We start from the raw sequence: 19,936 nt of genomic DNA, 5'->3' as shown, positions 1-19,936 counted from the left end.
TGTTAATAAAAAGGTGAGCTGTTAAAGACAGGTACTTTTTCCATGGAAAGCTAAATCAAATGGTCAGATGTCCATTTGCATCTTCTCTATCATAGGAAGGTAAGTAATCTTTTCCACAGCCCTTTTCCACACTTTTTTTCAGCAAATTGCTCCAACGAAGGAGGTTTTTTTCTGGCAAGTGGGATGTTGGATTGGGTGACCTTGTAGAGTTATGATAGGGGAACTAAAACAAATGATGCTTATCTCATCTTTACCTCCTAATTAGAACCACAGCTATCAGAAAAGGTTTCTTTCATTAAACACATGGACACAATTTTAGCAACACAGTGTATCCATGAAGATTATGTACAGCTGGCAGGGCTGAACAATCAACTGGAGTACTTAAAGTTTATGCTAGTTATTCCATCTTTAGTTTATTTTTGGACTGCTACTTGTGTACTGTTATTGTAATGTAGAATTTGTGTTTATAAGTGCTGTCAAAGCTTTGCAGTTTTTATGAGTGTGTAGCGGTATCAGTTATCATCTGTGCAGCCACCAGGCCAAGGGTTTTGCCTTCATAACAGTGCATTGATTAGATCTGTGAAGAGCCTTTCCAGTGGAGTGTGAAGTCGTGTGAATACCAAACATGTTCACCGAAAAGAGTGAAAATTTTGAAGGAATGTAATTCCAGCAAGGCAGGGTGTAGGGGATTATATTTTGTGTTTTATGGTTTCTTGGATTTTTGACCCAGTTTTCATTTGAGTTTTTTTCTCCGTGAGATGTCCAGCATTTTTTCTCTTGAGAATGTGAAGCAAAATCTAATGATAATGAGTTGGACAGCTTCTTAGGTTAAAAAGAAAAAAACACTCTGCAGAGTTCCCCTCTAGCAGGTCATCCCCCAACCTGTACTGGTGCATGCAATTATTCCTCCCTAGGTGCAAGACTCTCCACTTGCTTTAGTTAAACCTGGTCTGGTTTCTTACTGCCCAGCTCTGCAGCCTGTCCAGGTCTCGCTGAATGGCAGCACAGCCTTCAGGTGTGTCAGCTAATCTTCCCAACTTTGTATCATCGGCAAAATTGCTCAGTGTGGCCACTATCCCCTCACCAGGGTCACTGATGAAAATGTTGAACAAGATCAGACCCAGCACCATCCCCCCTGGGGTGCACCACTAGTTACAGGTCTCCAACCAGACTCTGCACCACCAATGACAACTCTCTGCTCTGCCAGTCAGCCAGTTCTCGACCCACCTCACTGTCCACTCATCTATCCCACACTTCCTCAGCTTTGTTATAAGGATGCTGTGGGAGACAGTATCAGATGCCTTGCTGAAATCAAGGTAGACTACATCCACTGCTCAAGAAAAGAGAGTAGGAAAAGGACTGTGGAGAAGAGAGGGTAAAGTACATCTCTAACTACATTAAAATATCAGGCTGAATATGCCTGTTGAATTTGAAGGGTTGTCTTGGTTCATAGAACTGTAGATTTTCTGGGTCTTAGAATTTAGTTTTTTGTGTCTCATATGGCAATGCCAATTCATGCTTACGTGTATTGAATCTACATCTTAAAACAGGGTAAGATTTTGTTCTGGTTCTTTTCCTGTTATTTTGTTTTTAATTTCTAAATCAGAAAAAATTCTCTCCAGTTCTAGTTTAGGTCCCACTGAAAAAAGGCCTCTACTGTGACCTGCAGTCAGCAAGAACTGACATATTGAAGAAGGAATGTTTTATTATGGAAAATGCCAAATGGTTGCTGTTGTGTTTCCTTGTGCCATGTAAACTTGCAAATCTTGATACACAAAAAGGAAAAAAAAGCAAGTAAACATTTTAGACTCAATAAACTGTGAACACTGGGATTAGAGCTGGGTAAGGAAGTTGAGACACACATGTCTAATGAAGCATTAATTAATGTTTACAAAATCTGGACAGTTTGGAAAGAATTGGCGTGAGAGTTATCTAGAAACAGAACAGCTTGCCTGAAGAGTCCTTTCTCCAAGTGTAACAGCTGCCTACTAGGGATTCTCTTTAATTATTGCATTGCAATTACGATGCCCTTTCTGTCACCAGTGGGAGATGAGATAGTTTCCTGTGTGTTAGTATTTTACTTGAAATTTATTCATTTAAAGTGTATATATATATATATTTTCCCAATGGAGCCTTCTGTTATAGTCTCTTTAGTGGCTTTTTGCCTTTTAAAATACACAGAGAATCTATTATGTATATACTGTGTTAAAATGACTGGCTGTCATGAAAGGAGAAGAGAAAACAAGAAAGCAGCAACCTAAACCAAGGAAAAGGTGCAAAATACCAATGACTAAGTGACAATAAATTGATGTTTAATTAATTCTGGCAAAACCATTCCTCACTGCGATTCTGTACATTTTTTCTGGTAAAACTTGTGTGACTCCTTACGAATTATGGTTTTAGCATAACATCATGATGGATAAGTACAAAATGTAAACTAGGTTTGTTTTGTTGTTTTTTGTTATTTGGTTGGTTTTTTTTTGCTAGTGAAGGTATCATAATGCTGTGATGGGTAAGTTCAGGAGAAATGTAAATGGATTTGGTTTTGTTGTGTGTAAGCTGAAAGGTAAGTGGATAAGAAAGGTGGATTAAAAAACAATGAGTGCTCTAAGTAATGGTGGGGAAGTTCAGTGAGTCAGTTTACTTTGAAAAGTGTTTAAGACCAGGTAAATGAATGTAAAAACGTTCATAATTATTATTTACCTAAAGGCTAAAAGAGTTACCTTACTATATATGTAGCCTGGAAAGCAAACACTTTTGGAAGTGCATAGTTGTCTTTTTCTGGATTTTTTACATTAAAATCTACCTTCTCAAATTTTTTTCTCCTGTAGCACAGTATTTCCTGTTTGCTACAAATACTGCTTTGTGTTTCAAATACAGATTCTCTTGTTTGTGATGGTAGGAAGCAAAGTAAATAGAATGTGGATATTCTAAGATTTCTCAAAGTGGAGCACAAAACAGAGATATATTCTTTTTTGTTCATTAACTTGAAGTCATAATGCCAGTACGATTCTCATATCAGGAGGTGTTTCTTTTTGTAGGAATTGAAGAAGATGAAAAGTTCTGACGTGATAACGCAGTTTTCCTTGTATTTTAAGTAATTTCCAGCACCAGCTAGTTTGTCTGCACTCTGCTTGATGAAGGTGGGATATTTCTGGTAGAGGAAGCTCCTTTTGCTCAGTTTACTTCTCATTGTAACCTTCTACTTGTGATACAGAAAATGTTCTTAAAGCCCAGTGTGTATGAAGTGATAGCAGGTTTGCTCAATTACTGAAGTGTTTCTTAATAGCAACATAAGCCTCTCAACTGCTTTCCCTATGCATTTGGAAAGAAACAGTAGCAAAGCAATTTTATATATATATATTTTTAAGTAAAAAAGTGTATAAATAAAAGTAGAGAGAGAATAGTGAATTTGAGATTGTATATCTTTCATTAGGGATCTAACTATTCTCAGCTGAGATGGGGCAGATCACACTTGCTTGGGCATTACCTTTGTTTTGATGGAAGATTGCTCTTCTTTTTAAGATACATGAGCCTCATCATTTCCAAAGTGGAATTTAATCCATCTACAATCCTTTTGAAAAAAACTGTTTATGTCAGACACTGGGCTTTATAACTGTTGCAGAAATGTGAGAATGTTAACATCTTACCAGTGACTTTGCTTGCGCAACTATGAGAATAGAGTTTTTATTGATCAATTTGCTACAAGATTTCTCAGTGGGGAAAAAAAAAAACAAAAACGTCTGCAGCTACCCCTGTTTTATAGCTGTATACAGAGATTTTATAAGGTCATGGAAGTGAATGGTAGTATTACCAGTAATGTCAATGAAGTTTGGATCTAGTCCCTCTAAGGACTGAGTGACTTATTTTTTTCTCTTCTTTGGCCCTTATGTACCAATTTATATGCATCTTGCTTTCCAAAAGTAAGATGGTCGTGTAATGTAGTACCTAGCGTGGACAATGGTTTTTCATTGGTAAAGAATTTGCATAATTCTGCATCATGTAGCTTGTTTCCTTTGCATTTTAAACTGAACTGTAGCAGGGAAACATAACTTAACTTTTAAATTCTTTAAAAGCTAATCTGTTGGGTAAAGCTGAAGACCTTCTACTGACCAGAAAAAAACAGAGGTGTAATTTTCAGGTTTGCACACAGTATTAAAAATCTGTCATCCTGTCCCAGTATTTGTTGTCTGAGGCTTTAGGAGAAAAAAAGTTTCAGTGCCAAAACAGACTTTCTTTTGTTTAAGTACAGACCTATTTCTGAAATAGATGTGAGAGAACATTGGGAGGTGACACACAATTTACCCTTCTTTTCTCTTCTCTTGGAAATGGCTTTTCCTGGTCACCTTGGAATGTCAGGCAAATAAAGCCTCTGGCCAAAGTTCATATGTGCAATTAGAGGAGGAAAAGCTGCCATCTGGAGGCTTGAGAGGAGCAGAAGCCATGCTCTGAATAGAAATAGATGCTGACATAGAAATGAAGTCCAGCTTTCTGTGCTGACCCAACTTGAGCTGCTTCTAGAGTGCTCAAGCTGCCCTCTGGCCCCTGTATAGTCATTGCAGGTGGCCATTGTAACAAGGGCTGCAAGTGTAAATACAGTACAGGTCATTTCAGCCTTTTGTGAGGTGATTGTGAAAGCTTTCATCTTAAGCCTGCACATGGCCTTCAGTCTATAGGCAGGATAAAAAGCAGGCTGTCTTATGTCCAGTATGATTTTATGTGGTTGGAGCTTTTATGATCAAAAGGATCCTTCTCCAGTTGTGTACTCCAAGATTAAAAGATGGTTCACAAACTTTGTGTTGACTGTCTTTGATTGCCTGAAAAATTCATCAGCCTCCACATTTTGACACAGTTTAGGCATGTACAGTTCTAACGTAGGGCTTTGGTAAGCCTCTGGCTGGTCTTGTAGATTTGAGAATCACCTCTAAGCAGGATTAGGACTTGCACCATGTCAGACCCTTATTGGAATATTTAAAAGATTTTTATTGCAACATTATTCTGTTACCTATACAGGTTACATGGTCTCGTCTTGCCTTAAACACCTTTTCAGAATCACATGGCCAAGAAGTTTTCACGGACACAAACACATGGACACATATTGCTGAAGTTGTGCCAGTCTTGCAGATGGAAAGCAGATATGTCAGCATTCTGCAAGCCTTTAAGTAGTTTGTATCTCAGAGCAGGAAAAAATGAACATTCCTGAAAGAACACAGTAAAGATAAAGGAAGATGGCAGTATACAGCAAAGATTGTTCATTGCTGAAATGAGGAGAGGGATTAAAAGACTTAGAATTTGATTAACTATTTTGTCCCTAGTGTCTCCCAGCTTTAGGTACTTAAAACATTCCCAGGGATTAATTTGTGCTATAGTTAACACATAAGGTTTGGCCTCTGTATTTATGCCTGTGAAGTTGTGACAAGGTGTTGGAATTCCTAATGTCATCAAGTTGTTCTCGAAGCCTTGTCAAAGCTGATTCACCTAACCAGACTGGAGCATAGTTTATAATGTGACAAAATCAGGCAGTCACTGTGTCTCTGCATCTCTAATTTGGTGAATTGTACATGCCTCATTCATCACTCAGTCAAAAGGTGATATAGACATTCCTACTAATACCTTTTCTCTGTTTGACTACGAGCCCCATAAGAGAGGATAATGCAGTAGCAAGGAGGGACAGGATGGCTTTCCTCTTCTGTCCTCTCTTTGTCTTCTGGAGCTGTGCTTTGGACTTCTTCCTGTTCTGCCCATTCTCTGTTTCTTCAGTCATGGGAGCCGAGCAGTACATCACACTCCAACAAAGGCAGTGAGCAGCAGGGAGATTGTTTTGCAAAAAAGACCATGATGAAAAGGGGATTAAAACCCACTCGACATGGAGCAAGGTTAGGGCAAGTAGGCTGCAGGCACGTTATAGAATTAATGTGTCAGATACTCAGCAGTCAGGATGGGTGGGAACAGTTTGATCATCTGTACTGTAGGCAGCCTTGTTTTCTTCTGTCACCCTAAAATCTACTGCAGGTGACCAAACCTTCTCACACAGAAGTGGTGCAGACTGTATGGAATAGTGTGGTGGAGTCTTTTGGGAGTGAGAAGGCAGCAACACAGATCAGTTTCATCAAACAGGAAATTGATTTCTGCTGGCTTTGTTGGTGTTTTGCTGAAAACAGAGATCAGGACTCTCTACAAAAATGGGAGCCTCTTCAGGCCAAAACCCTAGGGGTTCATTTGTTACCACACAAAACAAAGCCAGACCAACAACTCATACTTCCAGTGCAGATGTTTTAGCTGGTCTCACATCTGAAGGTAGTGTGAGCAGTTAATTTTTATCTACCCAATCTGCTTTTTTTTCTCTTTTCATTCCAAATTAAAAAGTGTTTTCCTCTGTTATTCTCTTCCACAAGAATGAGAAGAATGAATGGATCTGTTAATGGTGGGAAGCTGAGGAAGATTAATGTTACAGAAGTTGGTATAATGTTGTTAGCTATGTAATCTAATTGTAGTCTTGTGGTTTGGTTACCGTGTGAAACTGATGGGTTTGAAAGAGAAAACATCATGAAGTACTACATTTTTATTGTACATTATGAATGGCAAAATCTCAATCTGTGTAGGTGTGTGTGCAGCTGTATTGATTTTATGAAAAGCTGAATGCTTTTGTGACAGCTGAAATCTGACTCCTTCTCCTGGCAGTGAGGCAAATCTGCAAGTTTTATTGTTTTGTTGTTTTTTCTTTTCTCCGTGACAGCAAAAGAAACATTCTGAGGAAAGCTAAAAAATAAGTGAATCTGAAACCCATAAAGTTCAAGCAAAGGGTGTTCCCTTATAAATGCCATAGTAAACACCCATGCCAAGCTTCCATCTACTTGTGGTGTGTGGTTTGTTTCTCAGAGAATGCCAGCAGATAAAATACAAGAATGTTTCCTACATTGTGGCTGTTAATTCTGCATGTTCTTTTTTTTTCACAGGGATTGCTGCTGTTAGTTCCAGTCTGTTTGCTGGCCTGTGGTGAACAGAATAGTGCATAGCATAACACTTCTGTTCATGAATTCAGACTTACCTTCAGCTCTTTTTTTTATGGTTTTATGACAGAAGAGTGTTTACTGTGTTCCGACTCTCCTGGAAATATTCTTGTCTGAAAATTCACACAGGCAGTAATAAAAACTCTATCCAGAGACAGGAAACATCAGTATTCCATGGAATATAAAAACACTAAGATCTACGTGGGCTAGGGACACTCTTAAGCTGCATTAATTTAAAGAAATGTATTTATATTCCATGTTTAATGTCTGTATAAAAACCCTAGGGGCTTTGGAGGTGATTGTTGGCCTCTTCCTATGCTTTCTCTGCCTGTCCCACATTTCTCACTTTGCCCATCTGCTGACTGAAGCATGCCTGGGAACTTCAGCCTGTTAAAATTTGCTGCAATAGCTTTAACATAATGGAAGACAAGCCCAGAGCATGTTACTGTAGGGGATCTCTAGTTCCTTTGTATGCAGCAGGCAACTAGTTTAAATCTCCTGCATCTTTTTGGCCTCTAAATAATGGTGGTGTCTTAGTCCTCAACTCAGGGGGTTTGCTGCAGAAGTTTCTTTTCTGAGTAACTCAGTTCACAGAACTAGAGTGGGAGGCTGGATATCCTTATTCTCAGAAGTCTTGATGTCCATGTAGAACCTAAGGAAAATTAGATAAACGTCATGGTTATTCATCAGAATTGCTGTGTATAGTTGAATGGGTGTTTCTTTTAGACATCTATTAATACCTAAAAATGCTCTTGCCCTCTAGTCCTATTTCTTTTGTCAGTTTGGTAAAGAATATTGCCTTCTGAAATGCAAATATTTTATTTCCTTCTTTTCAGAATCTAAGATGTAGCTCAGTGTAGTTCGGAACAAATTATACAATCACTTGCAATCCCTTTCTCTTTAGCTTTTATGCTGTTGTGAACTGTAGAGGAATTAAACACTTATGTACAATTTTATTCTCTTTTATTGCTGAATAGGAATTCAAGATACACAGCTTTGCAAAATACAATAGCATTTTAAAAACTGGGTGTTTCTGTGAGTATCCATACTTTTCCTAGTGTGCTAAATACAGAAGTCTCCTCTTGTCATGGCACAGGAGTACACAGGAGCAAGGATACCTGGTATTCATTAGTGTCTGGATTTCAGCAATACGAGCAGCCATGTTCCTGTTCACCTAAAGCTTCTTGAAGTGAGTAGCCCCCCTTGAGCCCAGGGTTCAAACCCAGAAGAAGAGAAATAATGTGACCACAGGAAATCTGACTGGGAGAGGGCCTCAGACAGTGAGGTATGTTGTGTAGCTGAGGGTTACTTTGATTTCTGTCTATTCCAGTACACAGCAGTGATGCTGTTTTCCTTATCCACAATAATAGCGATCTAAGGCTATGTACCACTGGCGTTTCCCCAGAAGCAGTAGTGGGCATTCTGTGGCCCCAAGAACAATTTGTATGGCCCTCAGTTCTAACCTAAAAATTAGGTCTTGCGCTCATCCAAACTTACAGATTGGCTCCTATTTCCACTCACCCAATAAACTTTTCACCAACATTGAGCAGTATTTCAACAGCAGCCTCTCACTGTCAGAGCAAGAAGGCAGTCAGCACCCTGAGAATGTGAGGGACCTCTTCCTGTCTTTTTGTCCCACCCCTTATTACCTGTCCTTCAAGATGCACAAGATGGATGACAGCAGTTACATGTCTGGTTTTTGCCTCTGAGACTGAAAAGCAGCCTAGTGCTAAAGGTAGTAAGTCCACAGTCTGTGACTGGTCCTTCACAAAGCTGACTGTAAGGTCTTATTCACCCCCACTGATGTTAGCAATTGATTTATTTGTGTTACTTTTAGGGTCACATTAGGGAGGATTCCTACACTGAAATAATAATTGCAGTGCCTTGTGCATTCCTCAGCCTAAGAGGTAGTTTGTCATCTGTTGCTTGCATCTGTCAACTGTTTACATTCTGCAGAAGTGCAAGAAGTTAATGCAGAACACTGAGCTCAAATTCAAAAAACAGTGGGGTATTTGTCAACAGTATGAATTATTTTGTGAACTTATCTAATTAGAATAAAGTGCTGTTTAGAAATAGATTTTCTATTTTGCTATCAGTGGTTTAATAGCTCTAAGTCTTATTAGTTCTGTTAAGCAGCAGTTTATCATTGTTACCCATTTTCTTTGCTTCAGATTGCAGTTTCGAATGTTTTCATTCTCATTCTCCATCCCTGCAGATGTAAGTAGCCTTGTTTGTGGCTGAATAAAGATCAATAAAGGATGTGCATTTCAAATGGGAAATAGGGCCAGAAGTGTGGTCCACCAGAAGTGTAGACCAGATACTTTTATTCCTAAAACATTCCAATGACCTTGCAGTCCTTTAGAAAGTGAGCGAGTGATTCTGCATCTTCAAGGTAGTACAAAGTACAAACACCCTTGAAACTGAGAAGAAACTGAAGTGCACCACAGAGCTTGATTTCACTTTCATGTGCAGAGACACTGAGTATCAGACGGTTCCTGAAAGAACCTGACTCCTTTTCTGGCAGCAACAGCAGGCTGACAGGTTCTTATAAACAACTCAGTTTCAGCAGAACCTCCAGGTGTTACAGGTTGCTACTTAGGAATATCTGGTAGGCGCTGATAGCATGGAAGGCTATTCTGAAAACATAAACTTTTTTACCCAGATATTTCTGTTCTGTGGGAGAACTCCTCTGCACTGGAGAGGGCAAAGTCTTTCCAGAGTGGCTAAGAAACAGAGACCAGGCTACTGTGCTCTGGGGTGGGAGGTGCAATGGTGCTATTCAGGAATGTTTCCATGGAACAAAGCTTTGTGAGATGGAGGACTGTGCAACACAGAGCATTAAGTTTTTTGCTTTGGTTTGGTTTTAATAGCTTTTGTGGAGTTAAAGCATTCTTGGTTGTCAGGGCACATTTCTTCAGTTCAGATCTGAGGTAACCCTTTTGCATGCAGCTGACTGCTTCAGCAAGAGTCCTTAAGGAAGAACTTTGTTTCTGTCTTACAAAGAAATAAGAAGGGAGAGGGACATGGAAAATTGGGGGAACCAGAATGAGAAGCCATCTCTTCTCTGAATATTTTCTGAGCATGCAGCAGCTAATACTGACCAGATTGATCTGGTTGTTCTCCAGCACTTTCACATTCCGCAAACAAAACTCTTATTTTTATCTGCATAGTTCAGATCATTTTAAAAGAATTCAGGGGTCCTGTCAGTTTTCCTAAGAATTCTGTGTAAGGAATGGACAGTGGGATTTGTGGTATTTTTCACAGTAAACCGTGGGTATCCATAATGATTCCAGGAATTTAGTAGAAACTCTGACATGAAGATTACAGCACTTTACTGAACTCTACACAGGGATAGCTGGGGTAGTTTCACAATATGTGAAAAAATAATTGGCAAAAACACCACTTTTTATTGTCTGATTATTGGCCTGAGCCATTACATGTGCTTCAGCTCTCATAAGTTAACCAAAAACTGTCTGACTCTCACCCCAGGCTGCTAAGTAAATAAACATGGAATTAGTGGCATATGTTCCCCATCTGCACAGTCATGTGCTGTATCTTCAGTGCTCAGAAGTGTTACTTAATAGGAGTATAATCACTGTTGTTGAAAAGTATATTTAAATGATAAAAATAAAGAGATGTGGAAAGCAGGCCAAATTTGGCACCTTATGCAGTAGTGACAGTTTATTGAAGGTCTGGCCGAAATGGCTTTACTTTCCTGTTTATAATAGCTTTCACTTGATGCATTCTCCCCCTGTGATTCAGCAACTGGAGCTGTGCCGATCCGCAGAGAAAGGAGACAGAAATAGGTGTATATTTTTTTCTTTGTAATCTTAGGCAGCAGCCACCACTGGAAGAGGGTGCTGGAGGCAGCAGTAGCTGTAGAACATTTCAGATTAGACTAGTAAGACAATTCAGGTCTTTACCAGAGCCTGTTAATGTTTTGCTGGATTAAATCTGCAGTTTCTGCTTGAAGGAGGAGGAAAGCTGAAGATGTGGTGTCTCCAACTCCTCTAGGACCCTCCATATGGATTGCTGCTCTTAAGAAAGCCAGTATGAACATCCAGTTTGAACAGAGAATTATTTTTTAGTTACACTCTTAAGTCCCAAGATTATCTAAACACAAATGTGTCAGTTTCTGAGCAGGCGAGCACGATGGAGAATGGGTTTTTTAACCACCAAAGATGTTCTCTTCTACAGAAACATACCAGTACTGTGAAACCTGGGTAAACTGATAGAGGATGAAGTGAGTTTTCTCCCCACATCTGATTTGAATCCCACGCTGCAAATATTTCTTGGCTGTCCTTTTTTTCTTTCCTGGCCCCGAACCCTCTCTGTCAACAAAAGCAAAAAGGAGAGTTGTTGGATACATTTTACAATGGTTAGATCCAAATCTAGAAAAAACTGAGCTTCTTTTGCTTTCAGACCAGATACTACATTTATGAATCAGTTGTCATCTGTGCATAGCACAAAACTAAATGAAATGTGTTTGTTTCCTTTAATAGAATTCGGTTTATTTCAGCCTCTTTGTATTTTTCTGCAGATCTGTAACAGCAAAAATGCATCTTCATACATTAAAATGGTTTAAAAAAGAAAAAAAAAAAAAAAAGTGCACTAAAGACAGGATGGTGATTTTCCTTTTCAGTGTTTATTCATTTAAATAGTAGGAAGCTATCCAGAGATCCAGGGCTCTTGGAACAGGAGTATTTGCAGTAGCATGTGCTCACACATCAGCGGTGATAAAGGTTACTGAGGAATGTGTGTCTGTGATTATGAGGACTGTGTCCAGAGAGGCCTGCTTTAGAGTAGTTCTGTTCAGAGCAAAGAATTTTCAGAAATGCTTGTATCTACCCTTTTAAGTCTGATTGTATGCAGAGTTTTGGACACAGAAACTTCATTTGCACATAATTAATTTCATAAATAATCCTCATTTGCATGGTAAACTTTATGCAATCAAATGTAACTTCTCAGACCTTTTAGTACCTCTGGTGTTGACCATACAGTTCTAACATGGCGTATGTTAGAAATATGTGATGGCATAAGGACGTAAATCATTGTCTAAGCTCAGAAGAATTGTCATGGTCTGGTACTCATACTTAGCAGTCATGTTCACGTTTGCTTTTTGTGTGTCCTCCAAAAGCATCAGTGATGTCTGTGCAAATGGCAAACTTATAAGCATGGTCTGAAATGGCACTGAGATCTCAATCAAAAGAGCTTAATTTTATTACACAAATGTCATTTCTGTGTGTAGTTAACCAGCAAAGTTCTGTATTTCACCACTGGCTCTACATTATCTTTGTGATCATAAGCTCACATTTTTCTTTCAGTAGAAAGTAGTGTTCTGGCCCTTCACTAAATGCTGTCTTCCATGACTGCTAAATCAAAGCTGCCTCAGTTCAAGTAGTCATGCTGGTGACTGCTACACACTCAGACCCCAAGCCTACCCAGGGATGCTGTGGCCCACAGCCAGACCTCCCTGTGGAAGATCTTTGCAGGCATTATAGTTTCTACAGGGTATGATACAGCTTTCAAGCTTTTATTCTTCAACAGGGAGATTGTTCCTACAAACCATTTATGCTTAGGATGCTGAGATGTGATGCTCACTCAAAGGACTGTATTTCCTTTTAGATAAGTTTCCCATTCTTGTGCCCTGTGGGAGTGCATCCAAGATTCTCATTGTGTGCAGGTTACTTCTGCTGAGAGCTGGAGCTAGGTCATCCCAAATTTCATTCTCAGTTCTGAAACCTACCTGGGTGTGCAGTGTTGAATTTTTGATGTCTTTAAACTCAATGAAAAGTTTTAATTCAATTTGTCCTTTCTCTGTTTTGATGCGTAAAAATAGCTGAACTTAGGACTTGATTCAGCCCACTGCCTCAGTTAAGGGAAGTTTGTAAATCGAATAGAGCAAAATACATCAAAAAATAATGGAGAAGACATCTAGCTTGTTAAAGTGCTGATCACATGTCTGTGAGAAGGAATACTTAGGAACCCTGACAAAGAGCAGATGGATGAACAGGTTCAGCTCTGTCTAAAATTAATGCAGAGCATATGCCAGGAGGTATTAAAGAGTTGGAGAACATGCTGGGACTTATTAGAAATCCTTCTCTGATCCATACACTTAAAGGTGAGCACAGGGTTTTTGCAGTCATACATATCAAGCGTTTAACTAAAGCTACTTCCTCACATATTTCTTGTAATCCTTGCATGCTTCTGGCTCATGTTTTTTATGACACCATACATGTTGCATACTACAGAAAAGAGGATTAGAGTATCTGACAAAGATTTAATTTTTTTCTCTTCAGCTTTCCAAATACATGTCATGGGCACAAAGTGCCTGTTCTGACATAGCTGCCATATACTGCCATATAAGAGATTTAAAAACAAAAACCCTTCCCACATAACTTAAATGTGACAACAAAAGCTACAAGCCTTTGAGAAGCAAACTTTAAGATCTTCGTGTGTAGGTCCTGAGAGGTTTATTTCAGTGTATAGTGCAGACCATTTTTCTGCATATGAGTAAGATGGGCAGAAGGAAGGGATGCCATCCAGAGAGACCTTGATAAATTTGAAAGGTGGGCCCTTGTGAACCTAATGATGTTCAGCAAAGTAGAGTGCAACGTTTTGCACTTGGGTTGAGGTAATTCTAGATACATATGCAAACTGGGAGAAGAACTTTAGAGTAGCCCTGCCAAGAAGGTTCTGATTGGTGAAGTTCTGAACATGAACCAGTAGTGTGCGCTTGCAGCCTGCGAGGTCAGTGGGCTGCATCAAAACAGGTGACCAGCAGGGTGAGGGAGGTGATTGTCCCCCTCTCCTCTGCCCTCATGAAGAAGACTACATATCCCAGAGAACAACAGGAGTAACAATAAGTCACGGGACCAGGACTCTATATAATCTCGTTCCCAGGCTGGAGTGCCCTCCTTCTTCTCTCGAACTTCTCGGAGAGTGGGAAGCGTTCCAGCCATGTCGCCTAGAGTTCACAGTAGGCCTCTCGGTTTTCGGAGACTCTCTCTCTCTGTTTCGTTCGATTTGTTAGCCTTAATTATATTATATTGTGTTATCTTGTATTTCGATATCATATTTAGTAAAATAAGTTTTTCCTCCTTAGATTGTCGCTGTTTTATCCCAGTTGGAGTACTGTGTTCAGGTCTGAGGCTCCTAACACTGGAAAGATGTGGAGCTTTTGGAGAGGGTCCAGGGGAGGGACAGGAGGATGATCAAAGGGCTAGGACACCTCCCCTGTGTAGACAGTGCTTCCAGTACTTATAAGAAGATTATGAGCAGGAGGGACTTGACAAGGGGAAGTGATTTTAAACTAAAGGAGGGAAGATGTAGATGTTATTGAGAGGTTTTTCACTGATCTAGTACTTTGTCTAGTGGCTGGCAAGCCTGCCTGTTGCAAGGAGTTTGGAACGTGATGATCCCTGAGATCCTCCAGCTCAAACCATTCTGCAGTTCTGTGAAGTTTCTGGTGTGAAATGGAGATTTATATTCCCTCTGTGAAGGTTGAATTGCAGACCAAAGCAGCTGCTTCCTGCATATTTTATTTTGCAAGCCACTGTCGTGGGACATAAGTCCCTTCATTCCCATTGCTTCTTCTAAAAGGTGTGCTGGGGCCCTAGGCAAATTTGACTACACAGCATTTTGTCGTGACAAGAAGTGAAGATACCAGTGTTCAAAGATACAATGCATGGTAATATACTTCTTTAAATTCTTTATACTAGATTCCTTGTGAAAGTTTAGACTTCTGTTTAGAAAAATAGCAGAGCTGAATGGTGAGGCCCATTCATGGTGCTCGATTTATACCATGAATAATGTGAAATACTGCTTCAAGCACCTGTTCCATGCACATGAAAGTCAGGAAGACATCTTTTCTATTTTTCCAATTTCTTTTGATATTGCCAAGGCACAAGAATCTTGCATTCAAGCTGTAGTTCTTCTCCTCCAAAGTCATAAATGTGAGTTAATTTGAGTTCTTGCTTCTCCTGATGTTATGGACTATAATCAGAGTAGTTCTAGGCACGTACTGAATATTCGCTATAGCTTCCAATGAGTGAATAAAAATGCAAGACCTTGTTTGCCAGGTCAAAGATCCACATTAACAAAAATATTCCCTCCATGTATGTTCAGTTAAAAAAAAAGGGCTGAGGCAACAGGAGAAGAATCAAATACAAACATCCAGTGATCACTGTTGAGAGATCTTGTGACATATGACTTTATCACTTTTAATAAATGACTAAACTGAAACTGTAGTAGATGTTCATGAAATGATCTGAGACAAATTTGCCATTTTGTTATGCTGAAGGCATATCCATGTAATCAGTGTCATAAAAGTAATTGCAGTGATATAAAACCAATTTAATTAAGTGGAGAACTAGGCTTTTTTCATTTTGGAAGTTTGGAGATTGAGTTAAACCCATTTCTATATTTGTGATTTGCATCAAAGTATCATTTCATTTAAGCTTTACATGTATGAGGAAAAATGAGAACTACAGCCTACAGTCAGCTCCATAGCAGTGTACAAATGGAGCTCAGGTTGATGCAGGAGAGAACAGGATATTGCTTAACTGATTCCTGCCATATCCTCAGGAGATAAACCTTTAATCATATCCTTCATTAGCATCAGCTATGGAAAGAACAGCTCATGCTGGAGATTACTGAATAAATGTAGTTAGTGGGAGAAATTAGGAATTGAAAGAAATAGGAAATCCCTCAAATTAATCTTCGAAATACATGGAGTTCATCTCTCTTCTCTCTTATACTGGGATAAATCAAGAATAATTCCATTTCAGTGACTTAGATATGCTAGCGTAATTAGAGAAGAAATTGAGCTTGCCTGCACTCCCAGGATTTTAAGATTTACATTTTTATGCAGAATTATTTGCCTTTAAAATTTGCACTAATGCATTCAGGGGAAGAATACACATTTCCTTCAGTCCCAGCTGTAGTCTTCATACCATTCAATGCCAGTTGACTTAAGTTTGCCACTGCATTAGTATTTGCAGTTTAAAACCAATGGGATAATGCATGTTAAGTGTTCAGTGAATCTCTGAAACATACTTTGTTTTGTGTTGTCGTTTTTACAGTGCTAAATTCTTGCTTGAGGATTAAAATATCACACTGGTCATCTGTATGCAGGCAGAGCAGAATTAATATTAATTTGAAATTCTCTTCTGTTTTCTGTTGTTGTTTTTGCTGTAGACTTTCCGCATCCATTGTTCAGGTTCAGGCAATGTTTTCACCTGTTTTTATGCTGTCCATACATATGCATTGACTGAAGTATTCTTATTCCTACCCTGTGTCATATTTGCTTTCTGCTGATGCATTTCTACATGCAACTTAATGTTTTTCTTGTCAGATAAGTAAGAAAGTACATTCCATTGTTAGCTTGAGAACACATCATACCCTATTGTATTCAAAGCCAAGAAAGTGCTAGATTTATTTTTTTTTTTTCCTTTTCAGTTAGTTGTATACCCCAGGAGAGCTTAACTGAGGAGGATAATACAGGAGGCATGCTGAAGTAAGCATGTATTATTTCACTTTCATTTGCTATTAATGCACTGTCATTACCATGGACACTAGAATCTGAATGAGTGTTGTTGGTGAATATCTCCCATGTTATGGAAGCAGATTGGTGTTGAAGGCAACTTCAGTGTGAGCCACCTTTGTGTGCTTGGAAGGCTTGGGACCTGTGCTTATTTGAGTTATCACACCAGTCCCTGCTACCAGATATACTTTCATTCCTGTAAAAAAAAAATTGTTTTTACAAATTATTGCTGGAGAAAATGATCTCTCCCTGTAGGTAACTGTGTGGGTATAGAAGACAAATCAGGGAGAGCAGAATGCTGGTCCAAATTTTGCAGAATCTGACACAACTTGATTCTTTGACAAGACCTCGGAGCAGCATGTGTGATCCCTCATGGCTGGGACAATGTGTTCTTCAGATGCAGTTTTTTCTTGCTTGTGAATGCATCGTTGTGTATGGACTCAGGCCATGATCCTGTGCATGGAGGACATGGTCTTCAGGCCAGCTGAATCAGGTGTGGGCAAGTCCAGTCTGCAGCAAGCAGATGTACCTCTGATCTTCCACAGCTGAGTGTGAGTGGTTTCAGCTTAAACTACGGCCAGACTTACTTATGTGGCTGTGATGGAAATGCACAAAATGAATACAGGTCAGGGTGCTTGTGCTTCATATTTAAACCAATGAGTGTAGCTCAGGTGGAGTTTGAAAGCTGAATATGTCAAGGGGAGATGGGGAGGGTCAGTGAGCAATTTAGAGACTGAGGCATGGAGAAACTACATAAAAAGCCAAGGTAAGGTATAGTTCAGCTTTCTAAAAATGCAGTAGCAAGCAAATTGAAAATGAATCAGGGTATTTGGAGAACTCATCTGTCCAAGTACAGACCTTAGTAACAACGTCAACGGTATTATTTAACTCCTGTGTCTTCATTGGCAAGAGCTAATTGCAAGTGTAATTTCAGAACAAACCATTTGTGTCAAAGCCAGTCTGACTCAAAGCTGTAAGCAGGCTTGGTTTTCAAAAGTGCCCACATTGTAGTATAGATACCTATTTTCATCCTATAGCTCTCCAAACAGAATTAGAAAAGATCTTCTACTTCTTCATCTGAGATGACCTGAAATGCAGAGAGAAGATTTCTACACAAAAGAGAGGAAGGAAACGATAACTTTCCAAGAGGAATATCTTCAATAGGGAAAGTGGGTAAAATATATGAAGGAGATTTTTTATTTATTTTTTTTTAATTTTCAAAAGTCACAGTCCCAAATGAAAAATGAAATTCTAATCATATACTTCTATCCTGTTTCCCTCCTTTGCATTTCAGCAGTACATACACCATCTACTGTGTAGGTGTTTTCATTGTCTTTTTAAAAGTGTATGTTAAATGCATGTAGCTTGAAGCCAATCTGCAACACCCAACGTCACCACTTAACTGGTAACCACTTCGATTGCTTTCTTGAAAATAGAATTGCATATTTTTCAGAAAATGAAACAGCAATATTATCTCTGGAAGCCATTCAAAAGACAGTGCTTTTCTTGGAAAGAAATGCTAACTGTTCATACAGGTTGATTTTTAAAGACCCTAAAATTTGACTGAGGAAAATTGAGTATTGCTTGGCAAGCCTCAGGAAAGGAGGCAAGGGTTTCTTTTGTGCTTTTGTGGAGAGGGGGGGCAAGGGGGGGTACGTTTTTTCAGTTGCCAAGAAAGTAGTAAGCTGTTTTCTTACCTTACTGCATAAGGTGGAAAACCAGGGGTCATGTATGGTTGGGCACAATAAGCTGAGAGCAACTGAGCCAAGCTTTCGTTTGCCCTGTGCAGGTCTCTGCACTATGCAGAGCTACATCAGATAGTACAAAGTATGCTGAGGGCAGGAAATGGGATGGTTTACTTTCAGTCTGCATGGAAAAGTATGGCCAATAGAAAAAATGTACAGATAATAAAGCTACTATTGTATAATTTACTCAGAATTCTTGCTAAGCTTTCATAAAATCACTGAGTCATTGAGGGATGGAAAGACCTCTAAAATCATCTTTAGCACCACATCTGCATGCTTCTTGAACACCTCTGGGGACAGTGACTCAACACACCTCTCTCAGCATCCCATTCCAGTGCATCGCCAGTCTGTTGGAGAATTTTTTCCTGGTATCCGGTCTCAACCTCCACTGGTGCAACTTGAGGCCACTCCTTCTCATTCTAGTGCTAGTTTCCCAGGAGAAGAGACTGACCAGCACCTCACCACAACCTCCAGTCAGGGAATTCTGGAGAGCAATAAGATCTCCCCCAAGCCTCATTGTTCACCAAACGGAACAATCCCACTTTCCTCAGCCACTCCTCTTGAGACCTGTGCTCCAGTCCCATCACCAACTTCAGTACCTTTCTTTGGACATGCTCCAGGGCCTCAATGTCTTTCTCATAATGAGGGCCCAAAACTGAACACAGTGCTCTCCTTAGCAGAGCTGGGTTCAGGGAGATGGTCACCTCCCTGCTTCTGCTGGCTGCACTGTTTCTCATATAAGCCAGGATGCCATTGGCCTTCTTGGCAAACTAGACACACCTTTGGCTTATATCTAGCCAAGTGTCTATCAACACCCCCTGTTCCTTTTCTTCAGTACAGTCTTCCTGCCACTCTGTTCCAAGCCTGTAGTGTTGCTTGATGTTGTTGTGACTAAATAAAGCATTGGACCTGGCACTTGGTCTTGCTGAACTTCACCCTACTGGTCTCAGCCTAGCTATCCAACCTGTCCAGATTCCTCTTTAGTGATTCCTTTCCTCAGATAAGTCAACGGACCTTTTTTTTCAGGTGTCAGACTCATGAATCAGTACTTTATCAGCACTTGGTGATGTCTCCCCTGTTCTCTGATCTGCTTTGTGAAATAAATGAGGATAATTGTTGTAGGTTCCTGAAGAATAGAATTCAAAGCAGAGAAAGAGATATAGTGCTCAGACTTATCCAGCCTTCTTGAAGTTCTCAAATGTGAGGTCACTTTTCCCTGTCCTTTTCCCCTGCCTCTGAAGATATGTAAGAAATCTCTTCAAGGCTTGTGCATGCCCATACACAGAGTTACGGATGTTAAATGGGGTGTAAATGACTGCCAAGGCTGCCAAGAGCAGTTAGTTTGATTAATTGCTTCATTGTGGTTTATACACTACCGAAAGCATGGTGTATAATTCATCTGTAAATCAAAATGTGTAAATCAAGGGCAGGGGTTTTGTGAACTTCTTTTGCTGTCTTGGTGCTAAGAATCTGCATGCATAAACTTCATGCTAGTTCTGAATGAATGTCACCTGAATTAATTTGGTACAGCTGTAAATCAGTGTCTTCAGAAAGTTAGTGAAGGTTTTATCAGTGAAGATCTGACTTGTCTTTTGGGATCAGGTACCTTTTGAAGGAGGTAATTCTTGGACATCATT

The 19,936-nt window shown here is 39.6% G+C and overlaps 1 protein-coding gene across 2 annotated transcripts in view; it reads left to right on the top strand.

Annotated features, from left to right (window-relative positions):
- The window catches only part of SVEP1 (sushi, von Willebrand factor type A, EGF and pentraxin domain containing 1), a 115,722-nt gene that overhangs the window by 22,666 nt on the left and 73,120 nt on the right, over positions 1-19,936 (top strand). The gene's annotated exons all lie outside the window — the stretch shown is intronic.

This window comes from Coturnix japonica, chromosome Z (genome assembly GCF_001577835.2).
Source record: "Coturnix japonica isolate 7356 chromosome Z, Coturnix japonica 2.1, whole genome shotgun sequence".
NCBI classification, from domain to species: Eukaryota; Metazoa; Chordata; class Aves; order Galliformes; family Phasianidae; genus Coturnix; species Coturnix japonica.
Note: the sequence above shows the minus strand (reverse complement) of the source record. Positions and strands in the feature narration are given on the sequence as shown.